This window comes from Xyrauchen texanus, chromosome 13 (assembly GCF_025860055.1).
Source record: "Xyrauchen texanus isolate HMW12.3.18 chromosome 13, RBS_HiC_50CHRs, whole genome shotgun sequence".
NCBI classification, from domain to species: domain Eukaryota; kingdom Metazoa; phylum Chordata; class Actinopteri; order Cypriniformes; family Catostomidae; genus Xyrauchen; species Xyrauchen texanus.
In genome coordinates this window covers 35,458,946-35,472,708 of record NC_068288.1, presented here as the reverse complement: position 1 = coordinate 35,472,708, position 13,763 = coordinate 35,458,946, and the positions used below count along the sequence as shown (strand labels likewise).

Below are 13,763 nucleotides of genomic sequence, written 5' to 3'. Positions count from 1 at the left end.
CAAAAGTTGAGATATATATATATATTAGGGTTGCACCGATACCACTTTTTCTCTTCCGATTCCGATATCGGAAATCTCAGTAATGGCCGATCCCGATACCAGTGTTGTTTTTTTGTATAATCAATCTGATGAATCTTGATTTCTGCTGAGGTGCACAGATGGCCCACTGCAGCCTCAGCTTTCTGTTTTTGGATGACAGAAGATGGAGTAAAATTCAGCTGAAGTGTTGGGGATAGAAACTTGTGTTAGCGGGAAAAAAACAGTCCTGCGCAGACATCTGCTTCGTTGTGTTCCCAGAGATTCATAGTATCAGTGCAGCGACTCATGATTCACTGTATTGATTTTTCTTAACTGTTTTCCAGTGAGGTCAACAGAACAGCAGTAATAGCATAGCATTTTTATTACGTATAAAATAAGTTTTAGTTGGCACTCTATCGGTTTATCAGTACCAGAATACCCCCAGATGGCTGTAAAAGTACACTGGGGAACCTGCATGCCAAGCATGGCATAAATTGTAGACGGTGTAGCATGCAATATGAATGTAACAGTCTGTCCTAGATGCCGAATTTGCACAGAGGTAGTCCTGTGCGGTCTATACCATATACTCACTTATTTAATTTAGTAAACAATTATGAATTTGTCTTCCTTCTATCCTTAATCACAAGGAATTTCTGTAGTAACGCACTGGTGTACTGAATGATTATAGAGCACCCACAATAAAATACTTTTTATTGAGGTTGGACTCTCATAAACCTTAACCATAAAGTGTCTCTAGGCACAATGCAGCAACATGTCTCTGTCCAGCTGCACAAGAATTGCACAAAAAATTGACAAAACTATGATGTAAGAACAGTGAAAGCCACCAATTTCACTTGTTGACCTACACCACTCTTCCTCCTGGCACACTTTCTCTCTCTGTCTCGCACCGCAACTCACACACACCCCTACTCGAACTTGGCCTGGCTGACAGCTTATTAAAAGTACTGCAATAGTTACATGGGCAGTGTGGTGTAGGAGTCAGCTCAAGATGTTGTATGATGGGATTGTGTATGTGAGGTTTTGTAATGTGATGTATATGGAGCGGCAGAGTGTACAAAGATCGGAGTGAGCAGATGAATAATGGAGATGTAAATGTGTCTTGTGTATGTATGTGTCTAGGCAGGGACATGTCTTTATTGAATAGGGTCTGGATGAAATTTGGGCTCTTGAGACTTTATTATGGAACTAAAGTAAGACTTCCTGCAAAGGCTACTGTACGCCCACCACTTCCAACAACACATGGGCTACCTTTTATAGCTAGATGACAATTTTGTTCATAGTCAGCGAAAATCCTGAGTGCATATGCAAAGACATCTATTTAATGTGTGCATTGTCATATGGAAAATTGAATTTCTAGGGTGTTTGCTCATCTTCACTATATTGCTGAGATGTTGCTTGTTGGATGTTCCGATATTCTGCAGATTTATTTGCAATGTTTATGAATTAGAATGTTTGTAAATTAACTTCCTTTGCAAAATCACTAAAGCAAGAATATTCACCAATCCCTCAGCCCAGGGGTTGCCAATGTAATGTTGGATAGACAACTAAATACCTGACTGGATGAGAATGCACAGGTGAAGTAGGTTAGTTTCCATAGAGATGTTTCCCTTCTCAATTGTTGTAAAGCCATCGTTCAAATAGCTGAACAACACACATTTTAATTGCACTTAATTTAGGGTTTGCCGTGAGTCCCTGTCGCAGCGACCTCAGAACCGCCCTCAGATACTGCATATGCCGCTGCCAATCACTACTGTATATAATGATGTCATCCAGATAGGCAGCCGCGTACGTATAGTGCGGTCTGAGGACTCAGTCCATAAGGTGCTGAAATGTAGCCGGTGTCCCAAACAAACTTAACGGAAGGGTCACAAATGGGTATAAGCCAAACGGTGTGGAGAAGGCCATTGGTGTTAAGGGGATCTTCCAATAATCCTTTGTTAAATCCAGTGTCGAATAAAAATGAGCTGCGCCCAACCAGTCAAGTTGTTCGTCAATACGAGGCATTGGATATGTGTCAAATTTAGATACCGCATTGACGTTTCTATAATCCTCACAGAACCGGACCGAGCCGTCACCCTTCGGAACCAGCACCACCAGGCTGGCTTGTCACTGTGGGATTCTTCTATTACCCCCATATCTAGCATGGCCTTTAATTCTTCCTGAACCATTTTTTTGTTCTCTGGTAATCGGAAGGGACGACTGTGTACCACTACCCCTAGGGTTGTTTCAATATGGTGCTTTATGAGGTTCGTTCGACCAGGAAGGGGCAACCGGGCCATGTCCATAATTTGGATGAGAGGTCGTCTCCGCAAGTGACCAGCATGCCACAATTTGCTTTTAAGTTCACCTCTGCCCTGAGCTCCTCCCTCTCCAGTGCCACCATTGCCAAAGCCATGGGGACAACATCCCTCCATGGTTTTAGGAGGTTGAGGTGGTAAATTTGGCATGCTCTGCACCTATCCGTTCGTTTAACCACATAATCGACTTCCCCGACTCGCCGTATAACTTCAAAGGGCCCTTACCACTTTGCAAGTAATTTAGAGCTTGATGTGGGTTGTAATACAAGGACTTTATCTCCCTATGTAAATTCCCATAGCTGAGCTCCGCTGTTGTTCAGCCGGTACTGACGTACTTGAGCCTGTGGCAAATTCTCCTATGATAGTTGCTCCAAGAGTTTTTCTCTCAGGTCAAGAAAGTATTAAATTTAGTTTTTGCTGTTTGAAGGTCCCTCCATCCAATTTTCCCTCACGACATCTAAGGCACCGTGAGGCTTACGTCCATACAATAATTCAAATGGGGAGAACCCTGTGGAGGCTTACGGGACATCTCAAACTGCGAATAACGGGTTCAAGCCACTTATCCCATTTCTGAGCATCTTCGAGCATGAACTTACGAATCATGTTTTTCAGGGTTTTACTAAACCGTTCGACCAAGCCATCCTTTTGCGGGTGGTACACGCTCGTCCGAATCTATTTTGTACCCAATCATTCGTACAGCTTGCATAGTTTACATGACATGAAATTGCCTTGATCAGTGAGGATTTCTTTCAGAATCCCCACTTGGGAGATAATTCTGAAGAGTGCCTCCGCAACACTATGTTTTTAATATGTAACTAATATGTAAAGAAACACAAACCTCTAACTACACATTATTTCAATATAAATGTATAGCTTATTAAGAAAAACATATTATCTAGTATACTGGATAATGTAGTAGTAAAATTAACAGTAATTCCAGTATAAGTCATCAGTAGAAAAGAAGCAGTTGTTTTGCAAAAACAATGTAACTTAGCTGACTTAGAGCGGGTTGTCCACTAATTATAGGGTGGGTGGTTCGATTCCTGACCCACATGACTACACATACCGAAATGTCCTTGTGCAAGACACTGAACCCCAAGTTGCTCCCAATGGCAGGCTAGCACCTTGCATGGCAGCTCTGCCGTCATTGGTGTGTGAATGTGTGTGTGGGTGAGTGAGACGCAGTGTAAAGCACTTTGAATACTGCTAAGGTTAAACAGGCGCTACATAAGTGTTACCATAATAATTACTAGATCTAGACAAAAAAAACATTGTGTCAATATGATTACTATTTTCTCATACAGTATAATTAGTCTTTAATGCATGAAAATATATAGCTTCTTTTTTATTTTGGGAAGGGGGTCCCTCACAGTAGGATCATCATTTTGGTGGGTGCTTGGCATCAAACAATTTGAAAACCCCATATCTAAGAACAACCAACATAAACTGTAAATAAACACACTGGGGTTGTTTTTTTTTTTTTTGTGGAACATTTACCCAGAGAGCTGACTCATTTACCCCACAGCTCACACATAATGCACTTGGTCTTCTACATTAGCTCAACCTTATTATTGTAGTTCTCCCTCCTGTAGAGAGGACATGTGTTAGAAAAGCTTGTCTTGGGTCTCTCTGCCGACCATAGCAGTTGGTACAGGGAGATGCGATCTGTTGTGGCGTGGGTCAAACACTGAACTGCCCCTGTGCCAACTCAACAATAGGTATCTCCTCCTCTGATCCTCTTTTGTTTCTTTGATTTCATCACCCATCCTTACTAATCTGCACACCTCTTTTCATTAGTCCATCAGTTCTTCTCTTTGGTATATTTATTCTGAAGGCAGACAAATCAATTCGTCAACCTCTATCATTAGTAGACACATTCTTTTCAATCTGCTTAGAGACCGAGCTCTTTCTGAAGCCCTTTCACACACACACACACACACACAGAGAGAGAGAGAGAGAGAGAGAGAGAGAGAGAGAGAGAGACCATCTGTTAAACAGCGAGAGAGCAGAATATCCTGCTCCCAAACTGGAGTTGACTCGAAAGAAACAGCAAAAATGTAATATATGGGTAGTCCCATAACAGCGTAACAGTGATTTCCATTCCAGTCTTCCTGTGTAGCCATTAGAGGACTGACTAAGCCTATTAAAAAGGTGAGGATGAATAAGTGAGTGATAAAATAAAAGAAATATGAACTACATTAGAGGGATTTGACTGAACCCCATACAGATCTCTCATAATGCACCTCTGTCTGTGCACTAGAGAGCAAAGTGAAGTTCCAACTCTAAACAATGTTATGATCCAATAAACAGCATCTCAGTAAACAGTCCAATATACTCTGCCTCTAAATAAAATGTTCCTTCCTGAAGATAACATTTTTTGATCGCAATTAATGTATGTTAATATGTGTGCCATCTTAATGTCATATTAGTTGATGTTTTACAGGTGGTCTTGAGCATCCTCATATTTAAAAATAATTCTAAATTCCTCCCCCAGTAGCGTGGCTGGTGTCTGAGTTTTCGTAAAGAGTATTTCGTTGCTCAGATGTTTCAAACTTTATTTAGCTCCGAGCGAAGAAGCACTTCGCCGTGAGTGTGCTGGGAACTTAAAATGTGTTATCAATGACTTCATGACTCATTCTATGATTAGAATTCACATCAGTAAAAGAAGATGAATTAACTACTCAATGATTATTTCAAGTAATATAAATTCAATAGAAAATGTGTAATTTGTAATGTTTATCTTGCACATTCATGGCACTAATGGTCTAACATGCTACACTCGGCCATAGGAAGCGCCGATTTTGCATGTTATTGTAATTCATGATAACACTGATACTACTGCAAAGATGGGTGTATAAAAGTGTTAATGGGGAGAACACAGACAAAAGAATGATGATAGGCATTAGGGCTGCGTGTAGGGCTGGGATAAACGATTATTTTTTAAACGATTAATCTAGTGATTTTTTTTATTTTTTTTATTCGATGCATGCAATGAGGCAATCTGTCACGACACATTAAAGAGCCACAAAATAGTAGGCCTATTTATGGTTTAATTTTCTTTGAATGACCAAATTTGACAGTTGAGACTTTATTAAATGTTACCTGCTTGGTCCTGTCTGTCAGCGAGTTGTCAGTGTCCTCTATGTATTTTTCACAACATTCATAGTTAAGCGCATTATTAATAGCTATAAGCGAAAACTTTAGGTGTCGACAACGTATTATAGCCTACTCCAACATCGAGTGCAAAGTGGGGAGTTGAAAAAAAAACTAAACGGTGCTCTGTCATCTGCAGCTGCAAACGGGTGGCGCCTCTTCAGATGCTGGTGCATTGCTGTGGTGCTAGAATGGAAGGCCATCTCCATTTTGCAAAGACGACATATCACGGAATTGTTTCCTTTTAAATGAAAGAATTCCCATTCCCATAGGAAGGAGTGCATGCCGCCTTGCACTTCTGTACTGCGCCGCCATCTTTGTTTTGGGTCCGACGATCGATGACGTCGACGCGTTGTCCCAGCCCTAGCTGCGTGGTATATAGACTTTTTAAGGTACAGTATATCGATATATTTTCAAATGAGATATAGGATGAGACAATACTGTTTATATCGATATAGTTTGATATTGCCTTACATCTTCTGTAAAGCCGGGCAGTGTTTGCATCTCCTCTTTCTCACTCTCCGCGCAACCCTACACCCACTTTGTGTCTGTGTGTAAACCCCGCCCCCCACTCTCCCTCTGCATCTGTGTGCAAACTCCACCCCCACTCTCCCTTTGCATGGGAGATGATGTGGACAAATAGCAGAATGTGTTTTAGCAGTCAGTAAGAAGTTTTCCTGAAAGTTTGCCTTGGTGAGTTGTTATGAACCATCGAAACAAACTCAAAAACATCTTCGTTTTGGCCATATTTTGTTCTAAATGATGTCACACATTTTCATTCTTCAACTTCGTTGGAAGTGTGCAGGGGCCTTCAATAACCATTTTAGCAGAGGGACTTCCGTTTCATGCGGATGTACATTTTTATACATTACTGATGTACTGTAATTCCCGATGGTGGATTTTTCTCTGTGTAAACACTACATTTCTGGCATCCTGTGACACGTCAGATTCTTTTTTAGGGCTGTCAAAGAGATCAGTGTGATATGCTCAGGACACCCTTTTCAAAGATATATGTCATGTAGGAGGGACATTTTATTTGTGTCATTCTAAAAATCACTTAAGCCATCTTAAATAATGGTCAATAGTCTTGACTAACCACCTGCGATTGGATGCTGTTGATAGAGCTTAACTTGAATTGAATGGAACATTCCTTTACGTAATTAACTGTTGTTATTATACTCATTTATCTGCTGTCTCACAAAGGTTTTAAGATCCAAAAAATATGTTTGATATATTCTTTGCATATGTTAAAGCCTTTTTGTATTCATTTTGTCCTTTTAAATGCACGATGACTCTGCCCAGGAGCAGACTGGCCATAGAGAGAACCGGGACTTATCCCGGTAGGCTGGCTGCGGAACATGGTTGGACATGGAATCCATATTTAATGAGGTCTCCACTGTGTGGGCAGCTGGAGGAGATGTGGTGGTTAAACTGAGGGGCCAGAAAGTTAATTAAAATAATATGGTGATTAGTGACACTAATGGTGATATTCATTTCAAAAGATAAAGCTTTTACATATTTTCAGTAGCAAAATGTTTAACATTGTGAGGCAAGGGCTAAAAATACAGTGAAATCCAAAAGTCCTCATTGTGAGTCCTCATTGAAATTCTATATTTAAATTAGTATTTAAATTATAATTTAAGTCTGGAAATAAACATGAAATAATAAACATGTGCAAAGTACTATTACTTGTATCTTACTACTGTCCTGTCCTATTGCCCATCGTCAAATATTTTTTGTGTTGAATTATTATTTTTTCTTCATGTAACATACTGTACATTCATTGAACTTTTTGCTGCATTTAAAAATCTGGAAATAAAGCTTTACATTCATTAATGCAAAAGGAGACATACCTCCTAACATACATTAAGATACTCAAATTATCATGCTGTTAATATAATTTTTAATGGAAATAATTATGTATTCAATTAGAAAAATGCAAAATAGAAGGATTTTTACTAATGTTCTTAGACATTTAAACCTCATTTAAGCACTCTGGTGGACCACAGCTCGCTCCTCCCCAGGCGGACGGCAGCAAGTCCTCTGGCCCCTGGCGGATGGAACACCTCCTCCCCTTTTTCGGTGGATGGCAGTGGTTTCTCCAGCTCTCGGTGGCTGGCAGTGACCCTTCCGTCCCCAGGCAGACGGCCGTGGCTGCTCCTTTGGCAGACGGCAGCGGCAAAGACTCTGTGACAGCTCATCCCTCGTCCCTCCTCGGTTTCGGCAACCTTTCTGTTATTTTACAGTCAATTGTTGTTCAAAAACAACAAAAAAAATAAGCATTTAATCACAAATAGCACGGATAAGGGTAATATGCGCTCTTTACAGAATCGCCAGTTGTCTTAAACACACAGTACCAATTTTTAGCTCTTCTACAAATCAGTGTATATACTTGTAAATAGTACAAATTATGCAATTAAATAACTAAGATGTAACAAAATATAATGATTGCAATATAATATCATATTTATTGATGGAATACATAGATTTTACAAAAATATTAATTTAGAAAATTGCATTTTATTTGTTTTTCATCATTTTAGACACATTTGAGCTTTTTTTTTATGTACACAGTTAGAAGGTTCCTTGAATAATTAACAGTATTTGCTGGGAGATAATTTTTTCATATGAAAGCAAAATTGACATTGCAACTGAAATATACACACACATGCATCTATATTGAATCAATTGAATCGAGAGCTTGTAAATCAGAATCTAATCGAATCTGGAAATCTGTATCAGCACCCAGCCCTACAACAAACAAATATGCAGGACATTTGAAGTAGAGCATCTGAACATTCATCGGATAAACAGAAATGGCTCATGACTTCATAATATGTATAACAAGGTAACAATGTTATGTTATCAGTGTTTTAGAGCTTGTTCTAACAGAGAGAGAAAGAGAGAGCAAATAGAAGTAAATGGTCTGCACTTATATAGCACCTTTTTAACATTAGCGGTGTTCAAATCGCTTTACACTGCGATTCATTCACAAACCAATGACGGCAGATCTGCCATGCAAGTTGCTAGCCTGCCATTGGGAGCAACTTGGTGTTCAGTCTTGCCCAAAGACACTTCGGCATGTGGAGTCTTGTGGGTCATGAATCGAACCGCCAACCCTTCGATTAGTGCTCTACCACCACTCTAGTGAGCCACAGCCGCCACGTAAAGTAGAAGGAGAGTCAGACGTGAAGCTGACCACAGGCTGCTCTTTTATGCTTATACAGTGAGTGTGTGTGTGTGGGCTGTCAGACCGGCTGTTTCGAGCTGTTTGATCCTCACAGGAAGCTCTACATCTTTAATGAGACAGCACCACTCCTCCCCCACCCCCCTCACTTTCTTCACCTTGTCCTGGCCTTTCTTTGTCCCCCTGGCCCCATGCACACAATGTTATGGACAATGTTAAATATAGGTGGAAACTGGGTCCAATGCACCTAGAAGATCTATTGTGGTCTGATCACTCAAACAATTGTCTCCCTTTCTCTCACTTAATAATGTGTTAATGTATAGTTGTGGGAACAGACTCGGATGGCTTTAAATTGCACACCAGTTAGTAGTAATGATCCACACTTTTTGTGCTGTCTATTAGACTATTGTTGTCTTTGTGTGTTCCAAGAAAAGAGAGATACAGAAGCGATAGTTCACACATGGGTGAGCGAGTGTGTCTTAGTCGATAAGACAGAAAGTCGATGACTTAATCAGTGAGTGAGCCAATCAGTGAATGCGTTCGCACCAAGTGCATTTGTGTGTGCATATGCATTCTTGTGAGCTCATGGACATATGCCAGATATGGCTTCTTCATAATTAATACTATTATCTGGGAGCATTGTGCAGTGTGTGTGGGTGTCTATGCTGTCATTGCTGTCATATGCAACATAATGTCTGCATTATTATGGAATACTGAATCCTGACCCTGTAGCTGAGACGTGTCCATCACGGCAGTGAAGCAGGTTGGGCTTTATAGTGAATGAACAAAATCCAATGTCTAGATAAAATGTTCACAGATTATTTTTCTTCTCGAGGTTAAGCTGTAAGATCTTTTGGTCAAAAATGAACCAGTTGCCATTATTGATTGAGTACATAAACAATCAGTGTTCAAAAGAATGTTCTTACCTTACATTAATTCACTACGGCAAGCCTATTAAAATGATTAGTATTTTTTGCTGTCAGGTTCGATTTGGTGTAAAATCATTGGCTTATGACATAAATTCTTACATCATTACGTTATGTCCGCACACACAGGAAAGAAGTGCCACCTGTCTCATGTTCTGGCTAGAAAAACTAACTATGATGTTTAACTCAGTTCAGTAACACTCACACAGTTCAGGACAGTATTTTTGCAGTCTAAATTGATGTTTATCTGTTATCCATTTGGCGAAGTTGCTTACCTGCTCTAATGCTTGGAAATGCTTTCTGGTAGGGTTGTTGAAGCTTATATTGCTTGTCATGCTTTTAATAATTGAACATTACTCATGTTAACCCATCGAGATGTATCTGCATTGTCCGGTGAAGTTACTGTGACATGTTTAATTTGACTTCTTGTAATTTGTTATATTGCATATTTAAGCATTTTTTATGTTTAATAAAGCATATGTTATCTACTTCATTATTGAATCCTCATTTTATGTTTTTAGTTCACAGTGTTATTGTGTGCATTGCATAGACATACTGTTGTAGGAACTGAGTCTGGACAAAATAGTATAAAAATAATAAAGTCTTCTTTTGAGTATCAGCCATATCAGTAGTTGAACCTCTTAAATTGAAAATTGATACAATTCAAACATTAGTAGTGGATAAAACACTTGAAAAATCATATTAAGATATACTGATGGTGGCTGAATAGAGAGCCTGTTCTCTAGTTAAAGGTGCTTTTGAGTGCTCCTAAGTGTATACAAAGTATAAATATACTGTATGTGTGTGTATATATATATATATATATATATATATATATATATATATATATATATATATATATATATATATACACTCACCTAAAGGATTATTAGGAACACCTGTTCAATTTCTCATTAATGCAATTATCTAATCAACCAATCACATGGCAGTTGCTTCAATGCATTTAGGGGTGTGGTCCTGGTCAAGACAATCTCCTGAACTCCAAACTGAATGTCAGAATGGGAAAGAAAGGTGATTTAAGCAATTTTGAGCGTGGCATGGTTGTTGGTGCCAGACGGGCCGGTCTGAGTATTTCACAATCTGCTCAGTTACTGGGATTTTCACGCACAACCATTTCTAGGGTTTACAAAGAATGGTGTGAAAAGGGAAAAACATCCAGTATGCGGCAGTCCTGTGGGCTGAAAATGCCTTGTTGATGCTAGAGGTCAGAGGAGAATGGGCCGACTGATTCAAGCTGATAGAAGAGCAACTTTGCCTGAAATAACCACTCGTTACAACCGAGGTATGCAGCAAAGCATTTGTGAAGCCACAACACGCACAACCTTGAGGCGGATGGGCTACAACAGCAGAAGACCCCACGGGTACCACTCATCTCCACTACAAATAGGAAAAAGAGGCTACAATTTGCAAGAGCTCACCAAAATTGGACAGTTGAAGACTGGAAAAATGTTACCTGGTCTGATGAGTCTCGATTTCTGTTGAGACATTCAGATGGTAGAGTCAGAATTTGGCGTAAACAGAATGAGAACATGGATCCATCATGCCTTGTTACCACTGTGCAGGCTGGTGGTGGTGGTGTAATGGTGTGGGGGATGTTTTCTTGGCATACTTTAGGCCCCTTAGTGCCAATTGGGCATCGTTTAAATGCCATGGCCTACCTGAGCATTGTTTCTGACCATGTCTATCCCTTTATGGCCACCATGTACCCATCCTCTGATGGTTACTTCCAGCAGGATAATGCACCATGTCACAAAGCTCGAATCATTTCAAATTGGTTTCTTGAACATGACAATGAGTTCACTGTACTAAAATGGCCCCCCCAGTCACCAGATCTCAACCCAATAGAGCATCTTTGGGATGTGGTGGAACGGGAGCTTCGTGCCCTGGATGTGCATCCCACAAATCTCCATCAACTGCAAGATGCTATCCTATCAATATGGGCCAACATTTCTAAAGAATGCTTTCAGCACCTTGTTGAATCAATGCCACGTAGAATTAAGGCAGTTCTGAAGGCGAAAGGGGGTCAAACACAGTATTAGTATGGTGTTCCTAATAATCCTTTAGGTGAGTGTATATGTATACACATACACACATACAGTATATTTATACACTGTATATATGTTTTATGAAAACTACAATATAAAATACAGGAGTTCCAAAACAACAGTGTAAATGTCAAATTGACCAAACCAAAAAGAGATGTATTTTAAATATTTACAAATGTTTTGATATTTAAAACATTATTTTTCAAGTTTTTAAAGCCTTAAAGGAAATTATACATCCCTAGTTTATTATTTGATATATATCTTTGAAGTTAAATATGAATGACAAATAATCATGAAAGCCCTAAAAGTGACAATTAATCATCATAGCCCTAAAATAGACAAATAATTGTCATTTATGTACAGCCAAAAAAAGTTACATTTTGGTGTAGCTTTAGTACAATCCCTGACAAAAATTATGGAATCACCACACATGGAGGATGTTTGTAACAAATCACAGATATGACACAAAACAATTTTTGTTTAATTGCTGAACATTCTGGCTTTGTCAAAAACCCCTCAAACAAATTAAATCACATTATTTTAATTAATGGCATAGTGTTTTTCCCAGATGAAGTAGAGGAAATGATTATGGAATCACTCAATGTTGAGGAAAAAATTATGGAATCGCCTTGTAATTCCTAAAGCATTTCTAAAACAAATACCCGCACAAGTCTAAAAATGCTAATTAGTCTGCAGTTAAAAGAGAGTGCTTACAGACCTTAACGAGCTGTTGGACTTGGTTAATTGAAAGGAAACATGGCCCCAACAAGGGAGTTGTCAATTTAAACAATGGAAAGGATTATAAAACTCATTCAAGAAGGAAATCCAACACTGAGTGTGGCAAAAGAAGTTAGTCAGCTGTTTCTGAAATTTGGTGCAAGTATAAACAAAATGGGAAGGTTATAAAAGGACCAATGAAGACATCAAAGCATCAGGATAGAAAAGCCAAAGCAATATGCCTTGAAAATTGAAAATGCACAACAAAACAAATGGGCAGAAATAGGAGTCAATGTTTGTGACAGAACTGTAAGAAATCGGCGGAATAAAATGGGATTTACATATAGAAAAGCCATACGAAAGCCAGCACTAACACCTAAACAGAAGAAAACAAGGCTACAGTGGGCTAAAGGGAAGCAATCTTCATAAGTGATATTCAGTGATGAATCACGAATCTGCGCTGGCCAAGGCGATGATGCTGGAACTTTTGTCTGGTGCCGTTCTAATGAAACATATAAAGATGACTGCCTGAAGAAAAGAATCAAATTTCCCCAGTCATTTATGATATGGGGTTGCATGTCAGGTAAAGGACCAGGGGAGATGGCAATCATTACCTCAACTGTCAATGCACAGGTGTATATTGACATTTTTTGACACTTTTCTAATTCCATGGATAGAAAATGGGTTTGGTGATGATGAAGTCATTTTTCAGGATGATAATGTGTCTTGCTACAGAGCAAAGAGTGTTAAAGCTTTTCTTCAGGAAAGGCATATTAACTCAATGACATGGCCAGCAAACTGTCCGGATCTCAATCCGATTGAAAATTTACGGTGGAAATTGAAAGAAATGGTCCATGACAAGGCTCCATCCTGCAAAGCTGATCTGTCAGCCGCTATTCGAGAAAGTTGGAACCAGCTTGATTGAGAATATTGTTTTTCTTTAGTGAAGTCCATGCCTTAAAGAATTCAGGCCATCATAAATGCCAGAGGAGGAGTTACCAAGTGCTAATTGTGATTTTCTTTGTTGATTCCATATTTTTTTCCCTCAACATTGAGTGATTCCATAATTTTTTCCTGTACTTGATCTCGAAAGAAATATACCATTAATTAAAATAATATAATTTAATTTGTTTGAGGGATGTTTCATGATGCCAGAATGTTCAGCTATTAAACAATTTTTTTTTATATCATATCTGTGATTTGTTTATTTGCCACGAAGTAAAAAGCTGGTGATTCCATAATGTTTGCCGGGGATTGTTCTAGACACTGCTTAGTTTTACCATTTTTGGACTTTTTTGTTTCAGTGTGCATCATTGCTTTTCTAGCTGTGAAATGTAATTCACACTCCTTTCCAAGAGTGACCCTATAGTCACCTCTT

The 13,763-nt window shown here is 39.1% G+C and overlaps 1 protein-coding gene across 1 annotated transcript in view; it reads left to right on the top strand.

Annotated features, from left to right (window-relative positions):
- Positions 1 to 13,763, top strand: part of LOC127653816 (testis-expressed protein 264-like) — a 107,165-nt gene that overhangs the window by 21,252 nt on the left and 72,150 nt on the right. The window lies entirely within an intron of this gene.